At 49.8% G+C, this 19,754-nt stretch overlaps 1 protein-coding gene across 2 annotated transcripts in view; it reads left to right on the forward strand.

The window, feature by feature from the left end:
- Positions 1-19,754, forward strand: part of SCAF8 (SR-related CTD associated factor 8) — a 178,787-nt gene that overhangs the window by 137,746 nt on the left and 21,287 nt on the right. Inside the window, exon 22 of one of the 2 annotated variants that reach the window (XM_066247832.1) lies at positions 3,660-4,770. The exons of the other annotated variant lie outside the window; for it this stretch is intronic. The gene's annotated coding sequence lies outside the window, so the exon portion shown is untranslated. Of the gene's footprint in view, positions 1-3,659; positions 4,771-19,754 lie in introns of those variants that run through there. 2 annotated transcript variants of the gene reach the window in all.

The following is a 19,754-nucleotide window of genomic DNA, read 5'->3' on the forward strand; positions in this document are numbered from 1 at the left end:
TTCTTTTGATGTCACTTACTTGCCTTTCTGGCCTTTCTTTGAAGCAAGCAGCCAGCCCCTAGTTTTTAATCCTTTCTCCAGGTTAGGAGATAAAGTCAGGGTCCGATAGAGGCCTGCCTCCCTGAGTCCCCACGGGGCCAGGCTGGGCCCAGGAGCGTGTTCCAGCCACCTGGCTCCCCCGACCCTGGGCCTCACTCGGGCCAGGGCTCACTGTCCCACAGGGCGGCTCTTCCTGTCCGGAGTGCTCCAGTGGTCCCTCTCCCGGGCCTGTATCTTCTGGCCTCCGAGAAAAGTGAGTGGCTTGTCCTTCTCTCTACTGAGTCGTGTCAGTTCTCTGCTGCCGACTCAGTTTGCAGCTGTTTTTTAAAAAAGCATCAGCTCATCCACTGAGTGGCCTCGCTGTCTCTGCAGTTCGGTTGTGAAGACTGCCGCGGACCCCGGCAGGGTTGTTTGCTCGAGTGAGATGTGTGTGTCATTACCTGGAGCCCCCGCCTCGTGAGGTAACAGCTACATAGGCAGCACCTACCTCCGTGTCGCCTTCGTTGTGCCCGTTTTCTCAGAGTAACTATAAGTACATTCCAAAATTCAAGGCAGTTGCAACAAGCACATCATTTAGGCAACTTGAGCTGCAGAAAACTGGTTCTAGAACTTTCACAGTTACCTCCAGGTGGCGCTTCCGCCTCCAGGCGCTGCTACGTCTCAGCTTTGTTTGGTGGTTCTAATGTCTTGTTCTTCGTGCCACTTTCTCATTGGAAAGTGGAGTGTGGGGCCTCCTGCTTTTCATTCCTTATGAAATGAAAACCAGTGTGACGGAGGACAGGGAGGCACTCTGGTGCCGGATTATAAATGGTCCCTGACTGTGCGAGGACGCATTTCTGCACAAACACTCTTCAGCTATTTAAGGAGCTTGGAATCAGTCACGTGTTTGGAGTGTCAGCTCAGTGACAGATCTCTCTGGAACAGTGAGATTTCTCTTGGGACCTGTACAGGTGGGCCTCCATAGTCAAATGACCCTTTTGCACGGTGTCCACAGTGAGAAGAGCAGGGGATGCGTGTTCCAGCCCTGCCATCTGCCATGGGATTCTGGGCAGGGCATGTCTCCAAACCTCAGTGCTCTGTGGAGGCAGTTCTGTCTCTCTTGCAGGGTATTCGCTGTAAGGTCATTATGGTAACAAAACTACGCAGAAGAGATGAATCATAATAAATAATGAATTCATCCACATCCGTGTCACTAGCCAGAGACAGCTTGTCAGAAGCCGGAGCGCTGGCCCGGGGACCGGAAGACCTGGCTTTCCTTCTGCTCAATGCCAGGTGACTCGCACACCCATCTAACATGGGGCAGGTCGCTGAAGCCACTCACATCTCGGCTGGCTCATGGGTGGGCTGGGTCCCCTGATGTAAGGACCAGAGAGTTCATAAAATGAGCTTTTAAAACTGAAACACTCTCCAGATCTAAGCTGTGCAACCATGATGTCCACATTCTGTGTATTATTTCCACAAATACTTGATGGTCACTATTGACCTTCTTCAGTGATGGGTCATTTTACCTCCACTTGGGGCTGTTTCTTCAGGATATGCACGAACGTGTCACAGAACATCACCAGCATAAAGACACTTGCCCGAGTTCCATCGTAAATTTTACTTACTGTTTCTTTATTTCAAGCTTATTTGTCAAGACAAATATTTATTTCTCTTACCTGGCAGCAAAGAAACACAGAAATTGTGCGTGTTGGTACATGCACGTGCATCAGAAGATCATTCTTGAGTGCCCGCCACCCCACAATTTGAGCAAATTTGTGTCTTTTCCCTTCTGTTCCCCATTGTGGTCCCTGCCTTTTAGCACACAGATGCCGATTGGCTCTGGACAACAAGCCTATCCTGTTACCACCTGGCCAATGTTATCTGGATTTCAGAAAGTGGCTCTGTAACTTGAGTGTTACAGTGATGGAGTCGAAGGACTGAGCGGCTTTGTTGTTTGCCTTTTTGAGTAACTTTAAAGCCAGTGTTTGAGGATAAACTCATTAGCAAAACACTTAGACTCGTTTAAACTAATGGATAGTGTCTTGGTGCCAGTTTTGTTTTGTGTGGGCTGATCACACATTTCACAAAGTTGTGTCTCCCCCTTCTGCCAAAGCCATGGTGGGAGCTGAAAATATTATTCAGACATTATTTTTGTCATATGTGACAGACAGCCAGGATGCCTGCCTTCAAATATATAGAATATATATATATATATATATATATAAACAGTATGATATATGATATAACATAAATAATAAATAGTTATCCTGGGATTATGTAACTTCTGTCAGCCACAGAGGCTTATAAAGATAAATTCAAAATTGGTAAATACAGTTTTTCAATTTTTAAAGCTATTATATTATTAATGAGAACTAATTGCCCAGAATTTCCAAATGTTTAACCTAATATTTGGTTGTATATGTGGCAACTGTGAAAGTCACATTAAACTTTCCAGCCCGGATCTATTGTCATTTGAACAAGCTGTGAGGACGTAGCTTAGCATGATGGGAAAAGCATCAGTTTCAGGGTCAGGCTTCCTGCGTCCAGACCCCACCTGTGCTTACCAGATTATGTCTTGGTGAAGTTCCTTGACATAATTACTTACACTAGTCCAGCTAGTTGAATTTGTTAGCTATGTAGTATGTCTTACTGCTCTTACATACTGCTTACATGCTATCAGACTTACTAATGTGTTTTGCAGGTTTTATATCCATAATTTTAAAAAAGCAAGTACCAAAAAAAAAAAAAAGGACACACTTAGATCTTAAAACAGTAAAAGATGTAGAAATATGTGTTTTCTGAATTGTATGTCCATATAACTTCATCACACCATCATTTAAGATTCTAATTAACTTCAGATACTGATAGATATATTTTAAAAAGTTATTGTTTGATTTAAAGAGAGAGGAGGGGGGAGAGAGAGATTGAGAGAGAGAGAAAGAGAGACACTGATGTGTTCTACTTATTTATGCCTTTATTCTTATATGTGCCTGACCAGGGATCGAACCTGCAACTTTGGCATTCGGGACGGTGCTCTAACTGAGAGCTACCTGGCCAGGGCCCAATGCCAATAGATATTTTGAGACTTCTGTGGGAGTTCAGCTGGTCCTATACACCAAGTGGAACTAGGACCACAGGCAGTGCAAGGGTGGGTTCTGTGTGCTGAACCGTGCCCCTAGCTGACGTGGTTACCAGGTCGTGCTCTGTAAGGAGCTGTGAAGGCAAGACTGCGTGACCTAGCCATGTGGTTGACGGGCGTCCCTTTCAGACTTCATCCAATGAAGTCCTCTGAGCCTCTGTGTTAAGGAGCCAAGGCCCAGCGAGGTTGGGTGACATTGTTGGTTATTGGCTGCATCACCTCTGGAACCTGGGCGTCCTGACATCCAGGACAGAGGCCTCTCCTGAACAGTCCCAGCATCAGGAGAGAGACGAACCTTGCCAACTCTGGTTCTCCCTGCTCCACTGGAAGAAGACATGGCATTTTAGAGCCCAGAAATTCATCAAACGTTGAAACATTTGCTGTTGTATTGATGCCATCTCTTCTTTAGGAAGTACTTTGGGGAAAAAAATAATAATAAAACTAGGAAAAGTTATTCCATTGATCGGTGATGACCAGTTATTGTTCCTTTTGTCAACAGGCAAGATGAATGAAGTTCTGGCAGCTTCCTGTGTCCCAGGCCTTGTAGACATAAGGGAGACGCGCTCCAAAGTTCTAATGTGCAGCACGTCGGATCTTGTATAAGGAAGCGTTAAAAGGAACCCGCCGTTCCCTGTTGAGAAGGCTCTGTGCTCTCAGGCATTGCTTCTGCTCGAATCCAGAGGCTGCAGGCATGCCTCCCTGTATTACCTGTTGGAGCAGGTTTAATTTTATACATCTGAAACACAAACTCTATGAGTTTCTAGTTCATAATTGTTCTTTTTGGGATCCACTCAGATGAACAGTGTTGCATCTGTTAAGAGATATGCACTTCCACTGCACCAGCACTGATTGCGACATAAATGGCAACGGACTCCATCCGTATCTTTGCCCAGTTCCAGTGAAGGGAAGGACAGTTTGCAAGGAGACCCCCTCAGGGGAAATAAGTCATACGGTGTTGGAACTATAGGTTACTGGAACCATAGCTTTAGTAAACCAAGGCTTGCTTTCCTTGAACACAACATGCGTAGACTGTAGTTCTTGACTGATGGCTCTCATCCATTATTGTCAGTCATCTCCTGAGACTGACATTAAACTTTCAAACATTGAAAGTCTTAAGCTTTCATTGGAAGAAAAAAATGGAGCTTTGAGAATATCCAAGGTTCAAAATAATCTGGGTGTTTCGGATCCTGGCATCCCAAACAGCAGGTGCCCAGGAGGTGGAGGAGAAACCCAGGGCAGAAGACAAGGACAGTGAACGGTCATATGACATTGTATCGTAAACATACTTTATAAGTACACTTATTAGTTTCTTATTCAGGCAGAGATTATATAAAATTTTGCTCTAAGTATCCAGCCCAGGATTTGTGTTTTGGAAATGACCGGTGTTGACAATACCTGCAACAGGCAAAAAATGAAAAAAACTCAAAATACGAGCACTCTTTATACCTAAAAGAATATTTTTATTATTCTTTTATTTGTTTTGGCTCTGTCACAAGTTAAAAGTTCTTGGAATGCTGTAGTCTGTGGTCTCTTGAAATTTCATCAATGAGAACCTAACACTTCGCAGTATGCTGTCACTTTGGACATTCATAATAAAAATGGGAACTAATTTTGATTGTTGGTCATTTACTGTGCTTTGTAGCTTATTGTGGTTCACCTTTGCCTAGCAAGCAAGAAACTCATGTCACCATGTACTGAACACAGAGATGCGTGCATAGTTGAGGCCTCTCAGTCTCTTGCATCGAATCACTGTCGATTTCTGTATTTGAACAAACACTCTTTCTTTGTTATTTGTTGGAAGGCTAAGATATTTTTGAATGCCATGGCCTTTTTCCTTACGCATTTTACCAACATGGAATAAAGAGAATTCCTGAAGTTTGTACCTTAGCTATCTTCAGTTTCTAGTGCTACTATATTCTCTGTTAAACTATCATATAACTACAATTTATTTTGATTAGCATGCTTTCTAGTAAATAGAAAATTGCAGAAGGTTATGGATAAAACAGCCACAGCTATCGGCTTTTTTTTCCCCCTTCAATTTATTGATTTTAGAGAGGCAGGGACGGGGGTGGGGGGTGGGGGGTGGGGGGAGAGAGACAGAAACGCATCCGAGGCTGCACGTGCCCGGCAGGCCTCTGCACGTTGGGGTGGTGCTCCCGCCAGGGAAGCTGTCCTTGCAGGGCTGGGCTTTTCGATGGCATTTGTTCCGTCTGACTGCCCAATGTGGCGAAGTGTGTTTTTACATACTCCACAATATTGTAGGTAAAAAAAAAAACAACCCAGCCTGCAAAGGAATCCACACACCTGTGTAGAGAACTTCGACCCTGCTTGGCACTTTCTGCCCCACTTGATACAGAAATAAGAAAAGATCTTTTTCCTTCTGTTCTTTTGTAAGGAAACAGGCAGCTGGCTTACCTACAGGCTTAGCACTCACCGGGCTCTGTGCTCCCATCCCATCTGCCCCCACCCCCGAAGGAACAGCACCGGTCTGAGGATTAGCGTGGACATTCTGGTGCATATATGAGCAAATGATTTTGAAAGTCGAAATTAGGAAAAAGTAAAGTACACAGGAGTTCCTGGGGTTTTCTGTTCCGTGGAGGGGGTGGGAGGAGGCGGAGCAGAATGGTGGACAGAGCAGAACTGAGTTATCGGGCCTCTTAGCACTCAGCCCGAGGGGTGTGGCCAGGGCCCATCTGCTAGAAGAGGAACCTTTTACAAAACCCCACAGCACCATAATAAGGCAGAGAGGGCTGCCTTTGTTCCCTGGGTGAATCCCTTTTTCCGAAGGCCCTCACTGCCCTCTGCCCCAGCAGCTGGACCAGCTGTCTTTGAGATCATTCATGAATATGTAACAGTCCGCACTCCGTCGCAGCGGCGGAGGAAAGCTTGCGAAAGTCATCGGTCTCCGGGGACTTAGAGCACGTTGCGCTGGCTTTCAAAACAGTATTAGGTGACTTTGACAAACTGAAGCGGTTGGGTATTTACACAATTAGAAAGAGTCCTTGATGTGGGTGGTTTGGTTTTGTAAGTAACCGCTGGCCTCTCAATTTGAATTCGAAAACCGAGATCTCATTTAAATGAGATGGGCGGTCCTCAGCAGTTTCTTTGCGGTTAAATTCTTCAGGGGGGTTGGGGAGGACCCAAACATCTGTTTCAGGATGGTCTCCGCATAGGAATCACACAAAAATGACTAGTTTTACCTGAGGCAATTCGTGTTTTAAATGATTTGGGGGTACAAGCAGTTAAAGTGGTCAAGTTTGATGCTTCAGAAGAAAGCCTTTTTCACTCTTATTAGTAATTTCTCTAAACCCACCGTTTCTGAACTCCTTTGTTGAAATTGGAGGCTGTTCCACACTACTGTGGCAGGCACCAAATCACATTGTTTTTACGGCTGGGAGCTGGGTGTTCCCCCTTGGGACTGCTCACCAGGAGAGGGGCCTGGCAGGTGGTGGGAGGGCTCACCCTGGGGGTGGGGGACGCCATGTGTACTTCTCCTGTTTCATCTAAGGCACACATATCTTTCAAAACATTTTTAAAGTAGTATAGAAAAAGGACTCTACCTGTGGGTAAAGGAAATCAAATGAATCTCATTTTCACACATGTTTGTGTTACTGAAAAACGTAAATTTTTAAATCTCAAAATATAGAGACAGGTCAAATAGCTATTATTTTTTATTTTTGAGACAGAGAGAGACAGACAGATAGGGACAGACAGGAAGGAAGAGAGATGAGAAGAATCAATTCTTTGTTGCAGCACCTTAGTTGTTCTTTGATTGCTTTTTCACATGTACCTTGACTGAGGGGCCCCAGCAGAGCGAGTGACCCCTTGCTCAAGCCAGCAACCTGAGGCTCAAGCTGGTGAGCCTTGCTCAAACCACATGAGCCCGTGCTCAAGCCGGCGACCTTGGGGTTTCGAACCTGGGTCCTCCAGGTCCCAGTCCGATGTTCTATCCACTGTGCCACTGCCTGGTCAGGCTCAAATGGCTATTATAGACAGTTTAAGGATTATAAACTAGAAAAATGTATATACACATTTTATATCTATTTTTTTTACATACAGCTCAAGTACCATACTCAAGTATATTTTCTAAAAAAAAAAAAATATGTCATATAATACAAATTTTAAAATGCACCAGAGAATCATAGTCCTCGAAATAAACATAGTTTTCCAATAGCCAAGATGGCAGCCTGCACACTGGGAAGGAACTGCACACACCTTTTATAATTTCCCCGGGCCATCATGGGTCAAGAGGAGGCACTTATTGGGGAGCAGCGATTGCTGTTCAGAAGATTTCGTTTTAATTTTATGAAAACTGAGCCAAATCTTATCTTACATCATCTTCAAGGCCCCTTTATGAAGAGCTGTGCTGTTTGAAAGTTCCGCACGCAGTGTCGAGCAGGCTCAGTAGAGAGACACAGCGGGCAGACTACACCGGGCGCCTCCCTCCTCTGGGTCTTGTTCCCACTCCCGGGCGCCTCCTTCCTCTGGGTCTTGTTCCCACTCCCGTTACCGATGGGAAGGGGAGGGGAGTGAAGCTAGTGAGAGAAGGGAGGAGTTTGTGCCGGAAGTGTCCGTGTTCTCAAGAGTTTCATTTTGCCTGTGCGGACGTAGGCACATTGGCGGTCATGGCAGAGTGACCAGAATCCACCTGGGGGACAGAGAAGCAAGACTTCAGAGGGAGGCCTGGCTGGAGACACCGCAGAGGAGAGGCTGGCCCCGGGTTCCACCGTTAGGACTGGGGAGCCGCCTCCTCCCCAAAAGTTACCACCTGCGTGGGGGCCAGGCCCTCCCCTGCCTGCGGTGGGTCTGGCCCCAGCCGAAGCCCCGTCGCCTTCACAACGGTCTGACTCCAGCCCACAAGTCTGGCTTTTGATAAAAAATGTTGTATCTCTGTGTCCAAATACCAGTATTCTTTCCTTTTTAATTGCTTTTAGAGAAGGAGGGGTGGGGAATGAGAAGTATCAATTCATAGTTGCTTCACTTTAGTTGTTCATTGATTCCTTGTCGTATGTGCCTTGACCAGGCGAGACCAGAGTTTCGAATTGTCACCTCAGAGTTTCAGGTCATCACTCTATCCCCAGGGCCACCACAGGCCAGTTTCCAATATTCTTTCACCCAACACATACTTGTTTACTGTGTTGAGGTCAGAGGTAGCACAGTGAATTAAAATTATGCTTGTGCACATCACCAGGATCTGCGTATTAGAAAGGAACCTAGGTGTGCGTTGCACAGGAAGCAGACGATGAACACGAAAGAGGCTCACGTCAGCGGTTATACACCACCGTTTCCCTAAAAATGACTAGTGTTTTATTAGCTCAACTTGCCGCTACAGAACAAAGAAAACCGTTCTGACATAGCTTATCTTTTCTGTTTTCCATCCACTGACAAGCATATTGTCTATCTGGTTTGAGAAGCTAGGGGTTTTTATATTGGTGAGCCATTCCTATTCAGTAGTGTTGTCTTTCCAGGTAGGGGTTTAACCGGATTTCAGTGGCTTATCCACGCAATTCCCTGGGTTCAATCTCACCAAAACCTTCTCCAGTTGGACATTCTCGTAGCAGATCTTTTTCTCAACCTCTAAACTTTAGCCAGAGAACACATGCTACCACACACGCTGCCACTCAGTTCAACATGAGATGGGACCAAGTTTTGACCGTAGGCGGAAAGAAGGGAAACTCAAAGTTGCTTGTCAGGCATGGTGGCTTCAGCTGTACAACCTTTGGAAAATTGTAAATAGAACATGAGAAGCTATTTGTACTATTAAGCCACTAGAACTCAAAGTTTCTTGAGAGATTTCTTCTATTAAAAAAAAAAGATAGCTGATGGAACAAGAATAGACTACAATTTGAGAGTAGGCAGAATCCTTGGGAACTTATTTTTGGCCCACAGTTTTCTGTAGCAAGTTCTTTAACCTTGGGGTGCCCGGGTTTCTTCGTCTCTAGGGTGGAGCTACCACGCCGGCCGTTTGCCCATCTGTGTAGCGAACATCCTATGTACATTTCACGAGCAGTGACAGTGTGTGGAATGCCCTCAGCACTGGAAATGGTGGCCACGGTTCTTTATCTTCTAGGGCAAAATAAAGCAGGGAAACACCTCAGATGACTGTGATGTCAGCTTCCTGAAGGTGAAAACAAGTCCGGTGACAGCCAGGCTCACCGGCGACATGGGATGCTTTTTTATTTTTTCCTCCCACAGTTGAATTGTTCCTCTCTTGCTCGCTGGTTGGAAGGTATGATACAACCCTATCCTTGGAGATAAGGCCTTTGTGTTCATCTGTTTTCCCAGGATGGGGCGAGTCTGCCTGGGGCTTTGTGAACAGGGCCTGTGAGGCACATGAGTCTGAGAGAAACTGGGAAGGGGACACGTTTGAAAAGGCCAGCTTGTCTTCATGAGCGTGGTGGGCACATTTGCTGAGCCCCTGGTCACAGCCCCAGGCACACCCCAAGGACAGCCTTGAAGGGACAGAATGAGGGGGTGGGAGGGGGCTGTCCTGGGCTCGGAGGACCTTTGTGCATTGGACTCGGACACCTGGTTAGATTTTTAATCTAGTGAGTCTCTCTTCTGCAACTCCAGTCTTTTAAAATTTACCTATTGTTTTGCAATCATCTCAAATCCTTAACTTCGTTTAGGAAAGAAGGAACCACAAACACAATGCTGGTTGGGATGAGGGCGGATTCTGCAGGCGGACTTGGGGGAGAACAGCGGGTCCACCTTGTTTCGTCCCTGTAGCCCTGGGAGAGTGGCCCCTTGTGGAGGGGAGGGGAGAGGAGAGGAAGTTGCTGGTGTGATAGCCCCTTGACAGAATCACGAGGCTAGGGTGTCAGAGCTGAAAGGATCACCCGAGCCCCAAGGGTTCTTCATGCCAGGATGATAGGCCACATGCTCGCATATTGAAATGCGTCTTTGCTGAGGGTGGTGGCTTTTCATCAGCTTTGCAGAGAGCTTGGTAACCCTCCAGCACTTCAAGGCCAATCCTATTAGGAACCCGCAACAAAGGAACTGAACGGAGCCACGTGGGCGGAGGGGGGCTGCGTGGGTGGAGGGGAGCCACGTGGGCCGCGTGGGCGGAGAGGAGCGGCGGGATGGAGCGCAGGCGGCCACACTTCTCTCCACCCCTCACGCCCCCAGCTCCGGAGTCGTTGTCAGACATGGGGAGGGGCCATTCGAGTCACAGGTTTAACGAATTCACCCTCTATCCCAGCCCAGGTCAGACAGGCTGACCTGATTCAGAAGTATGTCTCCCAAAGGCTATAAAAAGAGGGCAGAACTGTTAACAGCTGTCGAAAATTATTATTTTAACGTGCAGTGGAGAAGGCGTGAGGCCCAGGGTCCCAGCAGGAATCTGGGCAGGCCACTAACTGTGGAAAGTGGGTGCCTTGGTCTGTTGGCGCTGCCCTAACAGGGCATCGCGGACTGGTGGCCTATGGAACAGAGATGTGATCCTCAAGGTGCTGGCGGCTGCGGAGCCCGAGGTCAAAGCGCTGGCAGATTCTGTGTCTGGTAAGCGCCATCTTCTTGCCATGTCCACCCAGGGCGAGAGACAAGGCAGTTCGCCGGGGTCTTTTTTTTTTTTTTTAGTAATTTATTGGGGGTGACATTGGTTAATGAAATGATATAGGTTTCAGGTGTACAGTTCTATAACACATCATCTGTACATGGTATTGTGTGTTCACCAGCCCAAGTCAAGTCTCCTACCGCCACCGTCCTGGTCTTTTTTATTGATATAAGGACACAATCTCATTCCTGGGGCTCTGTCCTCGCAACCCTTCACTTCCCAAGGGCCTCCAAATACCGTCGCAGCCGGGTCAGGGTCAGGGTTTTTCCTTCTGAATTCTGGTGATGGGGGGAGGGTACAGCCATTGTCTGTATCTGTAGGCAGAGGTTTAAAGGCAGAAAGATGGTTCTTGCATTTTCTTTTTCTTTATTTAATTTTAACTTTGGTTCTTTGGCCAAACAGGTTTCGCAGGATGAAGGAATCTGACAACTATCTGTGGGACTCTCTTAAAAGCTGACACAGCAATTAGAGGGGAAATGGTGCCACGCAGGGTCACAGGGTCACCTGTGGTCGGAGCTGTAGTGTAAGAGGTTTCTGGGCTTCCTGAGAGCATCTTAGGGGAAAGGCTTTGGAGGGACCCCTCACCCCCAAGAGGGTGCAGCCTAGTGGTTAGCAGTTCAGGCTGTGGAATTAGCGTCATCTGGAGGTAATGTCCCAGCGCCACCTGGTGGAGCTGCCACCTCTTCTCTTCCCCTAGGCCTTAGTTACCCGTCTGTAAAATGGGGACGAGCTGTGCCTGCTCACTGGGGTTGTTTTCAGGATGAAGTGAGAAAACGATTGTGTCTGACAGATGTCAGCTGTTCATTGTGCTGACTATCTTCTGCATTGTGACAACATGTCATCCCTTTATGTCACGCAGAGTTACTGTTCACCCTACTAGGAAGGAGTCAGGCCTGATCATCCAAGTTCAAAGTCCATGATGGAAGGAAAAGGTCTTCCTCATCAGCCGCTGGGTCCCATGACTGATCTCAAACTTTTCTTTCCGTCTTTGTTTTCTAATTACCCAAGTAAGAAAAATATACTGCTCACAAAACCTAGGGGATATTTCAAAATGAATATGAAGTGATAAAAAAAAAAAGAAGCACTCAATTTTTTTTAAATAAATAAGAACATCAGAAAAGCAAACAAGTCAAAGAAAGTTGTTCTATTATAAAATGCAAATACGATGCCAAACCAACTTTTATTTCCTCGGTGAAAATGCCCTACACAAAAGGCTGAAAGTACTGGAGTGTCTGCATGGTCCCTGATCCCGTTTTTGTGAGCAGTGTACATCCTTGTTGTAAATGATTCCAACAGGCATAGGTGTTTATAGACTGGTTCATATCTTTCTAAAACAGTTCCTGATAATCCTTCTGTGTAAGCTGCTCTGGCCTTCCCTTGTATGTGGTAACGCCTAGGAAGGGTTTTCGACGTGCCTTTGTTTTTCTCGCAGGCCTGGCTGGCCTGGCCTAGTGTCATGGTCTTCCTGTGACAGGGGTTTGGGGAAATAGTATTTTGACAAGAGTGTGTCCTCCTCCAGGTGGTTTCTTAGCCGCTGCAGCAATGATGGGAGCAAGAGGCTGACCTTGGGAGGACAGGACACCCCTGTCCCATGAGGGGACATGGAAGGGTGGAGAGGGGAGACAGGGACTGCCCCAGGGGACAGGATTTCCTTGTGGAGGCAGAGAGTTTGGTGCCACTGTGCTGGGGACCAGTGGGAGCCCATTGTGGGTGCGCTGCTGCGGTCCCTGGCTGACCCCTCCTCCCCAGGAGGGCAGGGCTGCCAGGGCCCCCGGCCGGGCCCCCTCAGGAGGGCAGGGCTGCCATGAGCAAAGCCTGCCGCTTTGTGCAAGTGACAGGGGCCCCTTTGCGGAGGGTCCACAGCGGTGAGAGGAGCACAGCCAGGGTTCAGCCCCTGCTCCCCCCCTCACAGATACTCTTATGCAGCGTGCAACTTGCACAGCCGGGACCCCGCAGTTCCACTGCAGCCGGAAGAGCAGGGATAAGAGGGAGCAGCTGGATCTTGCCGCGTCTGCCCAGATTTTGAGGGGCAGGTGAGCCGGAGGAGACGGTGCGGGGAGGTGGAGAGCTTCCGAACATGCCTTTTCAGAACGTGGAGAACATCTTCAAGCTTTCCCAAGGCTCGGCGGATGTTCTCCCACCTCTCCACCCCTCCCTCCCTTCCTCCTGGCTGTTCTCCGAAATTCTTCCCCCAGACGGGGGAATTCTGCTCACCTCTGAGCCCCTTCCCTCCCCGTCTGTCCCCAGTGGTGTGACCTTGGCTTCAAAGGGCCACAAAGGGAGCTCTCCATGGGTGCATTGGACGAAGGTCATCTAGAGCCCGGCACAGGGGGACACCGAATCTCAGGTCCCCCGGGCCCAGCCTGTTAGGGGCCTCAGGTGTGTGAGGACTAAGTGGAGACAAGGAACAGTTTGGGGTCCCTCTTGGAGCACCTGTCACCATCATGTTGGTTTCCCAGCTGCCTCTGCCCTTGCCGGCCCCTCCTCTTCCATCTGTGCCTGGCCCCCTACTCTCTCGTAAGGGCACTTGTCAGTAGATTTGGGGCCCTCCCAGATAATCCAGGGTGATTCTGTTTAGAAGTCCCCAGTTTACATACATCTGCAAAGACTCCTTTTCCAAATAAGGTTTCAGAGTTTAGGACATGGACTTACCTTTTGGGTTCACCATTCAACCCGCATATACACCGTGATTCCAAGCCTGAATTATGTCCGAATGTTTTGGGGGTTTTGTCTTCCCTTAGGGTCTGCCCGTGGCTGCTCGCCGGCCCTGTGTAGAATACTAAATATTCTAGAGTGTCACTTGAACAGTGAATCTAGGACACAGTTGACTGTGAGACAGATTCCCCGCGAGGGTCCCAGCTCAGGCCCAAGTTAACTTACAAAAGACCAGAGGATCCTTGGGGTCCGTGGTTCCCTCTTACGTCCGTCACATTTCCTAATTCCAACACCCACCGTCTCCTACCTGAGTTATTACAGGACCTTCTGATTATTACAGCCCCTGCTTCCTGGCTGGCCTCTGTGTTCTTCTTTCTACGCCACAAAGCAGTCATTCCCAAATGTGAGTCTGACTGTGCAAACACACACACATACCACATATTTCACCAAAGACACCCACATGCACCTGTTCCCATCACTCAAGAATAAAACCCAGGTCCCTCACGTGAGGTGCGCAGGCCTCTCTGCCTCCCCCTCCCCCCACTCCGCCTCTAGAGCAGCAGCCACAGGCTGTTTTCGGGTCCCACGGAGGCGCCATGCCCGCAGGGCCCCTGCAAGGATTTAGAGACGTATATATAGTATTTTTATTTTGAAGGCTTCTGGCTCATATCCTATCAAACATAATTTACTATGTGCACGTGCCTGCCACATTTGATAGTTTTTTGGTGCAAAAATATTTTAAAGGTTTTAGTATTTCAGCTCTTGAAATGCTTTGCCTGCGAGTGACTCCTTTAAATTAAGAGGGCCTGTGATTTCTCGGTAATCTTCCATGTGCCTGAGAAGTCTCATGAAGTCAGAGCATCTAAACCTGCATGTTTTTTTGTTTGTGTTTTTTTTTGTGTGTGTGTATCTTTCTGAAGTGAGAAGCGGGAGGCAGTCAGACAGACTCCTGCATGCGCCCGACCGGGATCCACCTGGCATGCCCACCAGGGGGCAATGCTCTGCCCATCTGGGGCGTCGCTCTGTTGCATCCAGAGCCATTCTAGCACCTGAGGCAGAGGCCACAGAGCCATCCTCAGTGCTCGGGCCAACTTTGCTCCAATGGAGCCTTGGTTGTGGGAGGGGAAGAGAGAGACAGAGAGGAAGGAGAGGGGGAGGGGTGGAGAAGCAGATGGGCGCCTTTCCTGTGTGCCCTGGCTGGGAATCAAACCCAGGACCTCCACACGCTGGGCTGACACTGTACCACTGAGCCAAATGGCCAGGGCCTAAACTTGCACATTAAAAAAAAATACAGTGCAGTATTTATGACTAAGTCCTAACGATAAAATTGACAATGCATTTTATTTTGTTTGGATTACATTGATCAGTTCATAATTTCAGCTTTGCAGTTTTCCTTTCATATTCTGAAGCGAGTGTATTTTTTTTTTCCAGGACTCAACACTTTTCTCTAACATCCCCTTCCCAACCCCTGCCTTTGACTGGCCAACTTGTACTCATTCTTCAGATCTCAACTCAGATGTAACTGCCCCCTGGGAGCCCTCCTGACCCCTCCTTCTTGGTCAGCTTCTCCTGTCACATGCTGTCATAGCACAGCTTCTCCTGTCATGCTGTCATAGCACTGAGCCACCCCCTGCAGAGTACATCATGGAGTGATTTCAGGACCGGCTCTATGGCTGGCTCTTCACATTGCCCTGCGGGCCCCACACGCTGTCAGAGCTGTGGTCAGGGGCCACGTGGGCAGGGCTGTGGCTAGTGGTCCCTGCTGCGTCCCTCCGAGCACCTACTGAGAGCAGGAGGGGGCTGTCCCAGAGCGAGGAGGTATCTTTGGAAGGCGGAGGAGAGGGATGGAGCTGGATTCGTGGGAGAGCTGGTGTGGAAGCTGAGCTCTCACTAGGGATCGGTGAATGGAGTCCAAAGTAAGGAAACCCCAGAGCCAAAGCAGGGAGATGGGAGCGTGCATAGCAGGGAGCAGGGATGGCTCCAGGTAAGAAAGTGTAGTCCCTACACAGATAGGGGCCAGGACCAGGGAACTCGGCAGTCTGCCTCTTCTTGGAACATCTCTATGCACCAGGCACCACACCAAGCACATGAGATACCTTTTCTCACTAAACCCTCATGACAGACCTGCAAGTCCCGCTCTCCCTCACCTGTGTGGTGGGATGCAGACATGTAGGGTAAACTGCCCAATGCCACAGCTCATTTAAGTGGTGGGGCTGGAGCTGAGCCCCACATCTGTCTACCTCCCTCTCCACCGCCCTGCCCGGACCGCCCAGACAGAGATGGAGAGGAGGACAGGTGAACGCAGGCAGGTGTTAGGTTCTCTGCTCAGAGCCAGAGGAGGCCAGGAGCCGGGGGAAGGGGAGCCAGGCTCTGTGCTCCGGCACATTCCCAGCCGGGACCAAGGCCACTTCCTCTCCCTCCGGCATGGTGGCGGTCCGGTAAAGGCAATGGTGAGGGAGTTGTTGGTAAAAATGGTCAAACCCAATGGAATCAGTGGAAGCCCTTTATCATTCTGGGGCTTACTACTTTAGGGTTGCGGATAACTCGTCTTGCGTTCTGGGGCTGCCTTGGCCAGAGAGATTGCACCCCAGGCTCCAGATGCTGAAGCAGGTGGGAGCCAAAGGCCAAAGGTCGCCGTTAGGAGGTCTGGTCTCGGTCCTCTGGCAGGAAGGCTACGGGTGGGAATACTTCACCAAATCCAAGGGAGCTGAAGAGTTGAGAGTAGGACAGGGAGGTGGGGTGGAATGACGTGTCAGGACGTAAGCCTCGTGCCACATGGGCCACTTATTTAACCTTCAGGCAGTAATTATCGAGGCACCGGGATACAGTCAGGGACAAACCCCTTCCCACGTGGATGTATGTTCTGAGGCGTGAGCGACATGCACGGTCTGTATGTCCTAAGAAAGAAGGCCACAGACATGGCTAACAACTGTAGTGGCAGCAAGTGCCCTGACCAAAACGAGAGTCTGAAGGAGGGAGTTGGGGGCGGGGGGGGGGGTGAGAGTGAATCCCGTGTCATCAAGGCAAGACTCTCTGAACAGGTGACATTCCAGCGGAGACTGAAATCTGACTGGTTTGTTGGTGTGAGGGGCAGCCCCTGAGGGGTGTGCAAGTGGGAGAATGTTACCGTTCTGATCACATCCCTCCTGCACCGTGAGGGGGGGAGACGGACCACGGCCAAGTGTGGAGGCAGGGGGACCGGGTCGCAGGCGCTCAGCGAAGATGAGACAAGTAGAAGAGAGAGAAGAGGGGGCAGTTTTGGACAGAGCTGTAGGAGGACTTCCTGGTGGGCCAGCGTGAGGCTGTGGGGGGCGGAGGAGTCAAAGGCGGCTCATGGATTGCCGAGTGGATGGATGTGGCAGTTTTTCTAGATGGAGAAAGTGGTCGTCCACTCAAAGTGCCCCCCATGGTGGAAGTCTGGGGTCTTGACAAGCCAGGGGATGAGGAGAGGGGGCACTGTGGGTCTGCTGGTCGGGCAGTGTAGGTGGGAAGCAGAGATGGGAATTCTTGGAAGGGTTAACCAATGAAGGACGTTAGATAAAGCCATTATTAGCACAGTGCAGGGAACATCGTGGTGAGTCAGTACCGGGGAGCTGGTATTGCATTAGGAACCGGCCAGGACGGAATAGACAGACCACAGAAGGGCAGGAGGGAGGCAGGCTGGGCAAGGCTGGGGAGACCCTGCAGGCTGTGTGTCCCCTTAGGCTCACAGAAGGGCAGGAGGGAGGCAGGCTGGGCAAGGCTGGGGAGACCCTGCAGGCTGTGTGTCCCCTTAGGCTCACCAAGGGAGAAGTAAGGAGGGAGTGGGTTTCCATCCTGAAAACATAGAGGCGTCAGTGGGCCCTGGGAGGTTTATGTGTCCTCCAGGCTCAGGGCAGGGGCTGGAAGCTTCTAGATGTCTGACTCTGGGCTGCAGCAGCTTCAGCAGCATTTGCCCATGGTGCCCAGCCCCGCTCCTGATGCCCACGAGTACGGGAGCTTGGGCATCAGGAAGCCCACAGCAGTTCCCTCCTGCCCATGGAGAAGGGGGTCTGCTTCAGTCCCCAGTGGCCTCCGCTGCCGCCCGTTCCTCGTCCCCTGGCCTCGCCGCTGCCGTCTGGACCGGTCCGGTCAGTCCGCTCAGACGCTACATCCAGGAACACAAGCATCGGGTTGCAAATAAGCAAGTGAGAACTGCAGGCCAGTATTTTTTTTCTGTGATCTCCGTTCTCTCTGTACCAAAATATACACTTGATTTTTCTTATAAACTTGCTTTTTAAACCTTTTAAATTGACAGGGGACCTTGACCTGAAATCGTAACTCTCAAATTTGATTTCCACTGACTTGAAACAGGCATGTGACCTGAGTAAGCTGGGCAGTCAGACCTCATTGGGAAGAACACTGATACTAGCAATGGGCAGCGCCTGTTTTCTTATCGGAAGACAAAGATCATTGCATGTGCCTATTGCACAGGACATAAGCTGTAATTATTGAAAGTTAACGTCTTTAAAAAACAGAACATGACATTTCCTGGCAGGTGCTTTAGAACTGCGGAGCACACGCACACACTGTTGTCTCTTCTCGCGAGACCACAGACGTTTCCACAAGCCTCGGTGGCGATCCTAGTGCGCGCGGCCCGTGGTGGCTGCGCGGTCGCAGACAGGCCCGCGTTGCAAGCTGTAAGTCACGTGTTTCTGATTTTAGAAGCTTTCCGCTTATCACCTCCCCTTTTAAGTTCTCTGTCCAGGGCATATCAAGATTTGAAAAGCTGTTACAGTGAGGCCGTGGGGAAATGTGTTGTGTGGCTTCTGTTTTTACCCTTGGGCCCTTCCCAGGCCTCCCTGGGTCCCCAGGGGAAGGTGGGAAAGGACAGACTGTCCCTGTCACAGCTCACCCTTCTCAGGAAGGGAAGCCCAGCCTGGCCCTGGGTTCCCTGCTTCCCCGACGTGCCTGGCAGCCTCCCACCTTTACAGGCTGGACGGGAGGGTCAGTGGCCTGCTCTGCAGGGAAGGACCTCAGGGGAGTGGATCCCCCACATGGGGCAACTTCTAGAACCTCCCAGAAGGTTCTGCACTCCCATTCTCCAAGGAGAGACTTGCTTGTCTGAGGCACTTTGAATGGTTGAGAAGGGCAGGCCTGAAAGCGGCTTCACAGAGCTGTGCCTGGGGGGAGGGGCGTCTTCCTCACGCTCTTGCCCGCCTACCCTCAATGGCCGAGAGGAAGGGCCTAGCGTGTAGCACTGGTTGGTCCCGAGCATTGAAATATGTTTGATCACCAAATTCCGACTTGATCATAAAATCGTGTGCAAACCTCGCACTCTGTTCCAATGGATAGGTTTGTTTTAATGCACAAGCCACGGTTTGTATATCAAACTACTTAACTCTGTGACTACAGCCCCTCCCAGTCTTGACATAAAACCGAGGCTCCAAGGAGGATGCTCAGTCTGTCCTAGGTTCGTCTAAGGCAGTGGTCGGCAGACTCATCAGTCAGCAGAGCCAAGTATCAACAGTACAACGATTGAAATTTCTTTTGAGAGCCAAATTTTTTAAACTTAAACTAGATAGTTAGGTACATTCCTTACCGAGGTAGCTCCCACACGTGGTATTTTGTGGAAGAGCCACACTCAAGGGGCCAAAGAGCCGCACGTGTCTCGAGAGCTGCAGTTTGCCGACCAGGGTCTAAGGCTCTGTGGGCCTAATGTCCCCAAGCCGCGCCTGTGGAGCCGTGGCCCCAAGCCCCCTGTGGTGGTGGGCCGTCCCGCGGGAGTGCCAGGCTGCATGCAGAGGTGTTTCCGCGCCCTCCCACCAGGCCTTCCAGACCCCGCCCGCCCGCATCTTGCCAACCCTCCGTCCAGTCGCCATCTGAGTTCTCCCACACGCGGTGCCTCTGGGTTGGGTGTTTGCCCGGCACCCATTGTTTACCCTCTTAGAAGCTGAGATCATTATCTTCCTGCTTTTTTTCCTTCTCATTTTCCCAAAGCTGTTCAAATCTCACACTTTCCTGCCGGTCTCCCAGCTTTGTTAGCTGTTGAAATACGTGGGCATAGGTGGGCATGTAAAACAAATACGTAAACAAACAAGAACAAATAGACCCGGAGCTGACGTAGAAGTCCCCAACCATACCCTATCGGTGGCTGCTTTGCACAATAGGCGTCACCTCCCCTGAGGCCAGGCTGGGCCAGAGGGAAGTGGAACCACCATCAGATTCCAAATCGAAAGTGTTCCTTCCACGCCTCCAGCACCCGGGCAGGATGCGGCCACCATGTGTCAGCGCGTCTGGTTGAACTGTAAAAATCAGGCAGGTGACCCTGAGTGGCTCTCTGCTGATCGGCTGTGTTTGTTCAGGTCGCATATGTACACCGCCTTCGAGAAGTTCACGGTCGTTGTTGTTTTAATTTAGCCGACA

The sequence above is a fragment of the Saccopteryx bilineata genome, chromosome 12, assembly GCF_036850765.1.
Source record: "Saccopteryx bilineata isolate mSacBil1 chromosome 12, mSacBil1_pri_phased_curated, whole genome shotgun sequence".
NCBI classification, from domain to species: domain Eukaryota; kingdom Metazoa; phylum Chordata; class Mammalia; order Chiroptera; family Emballonuridae; genus Saccopteryx; species Saccopteryx bilineata.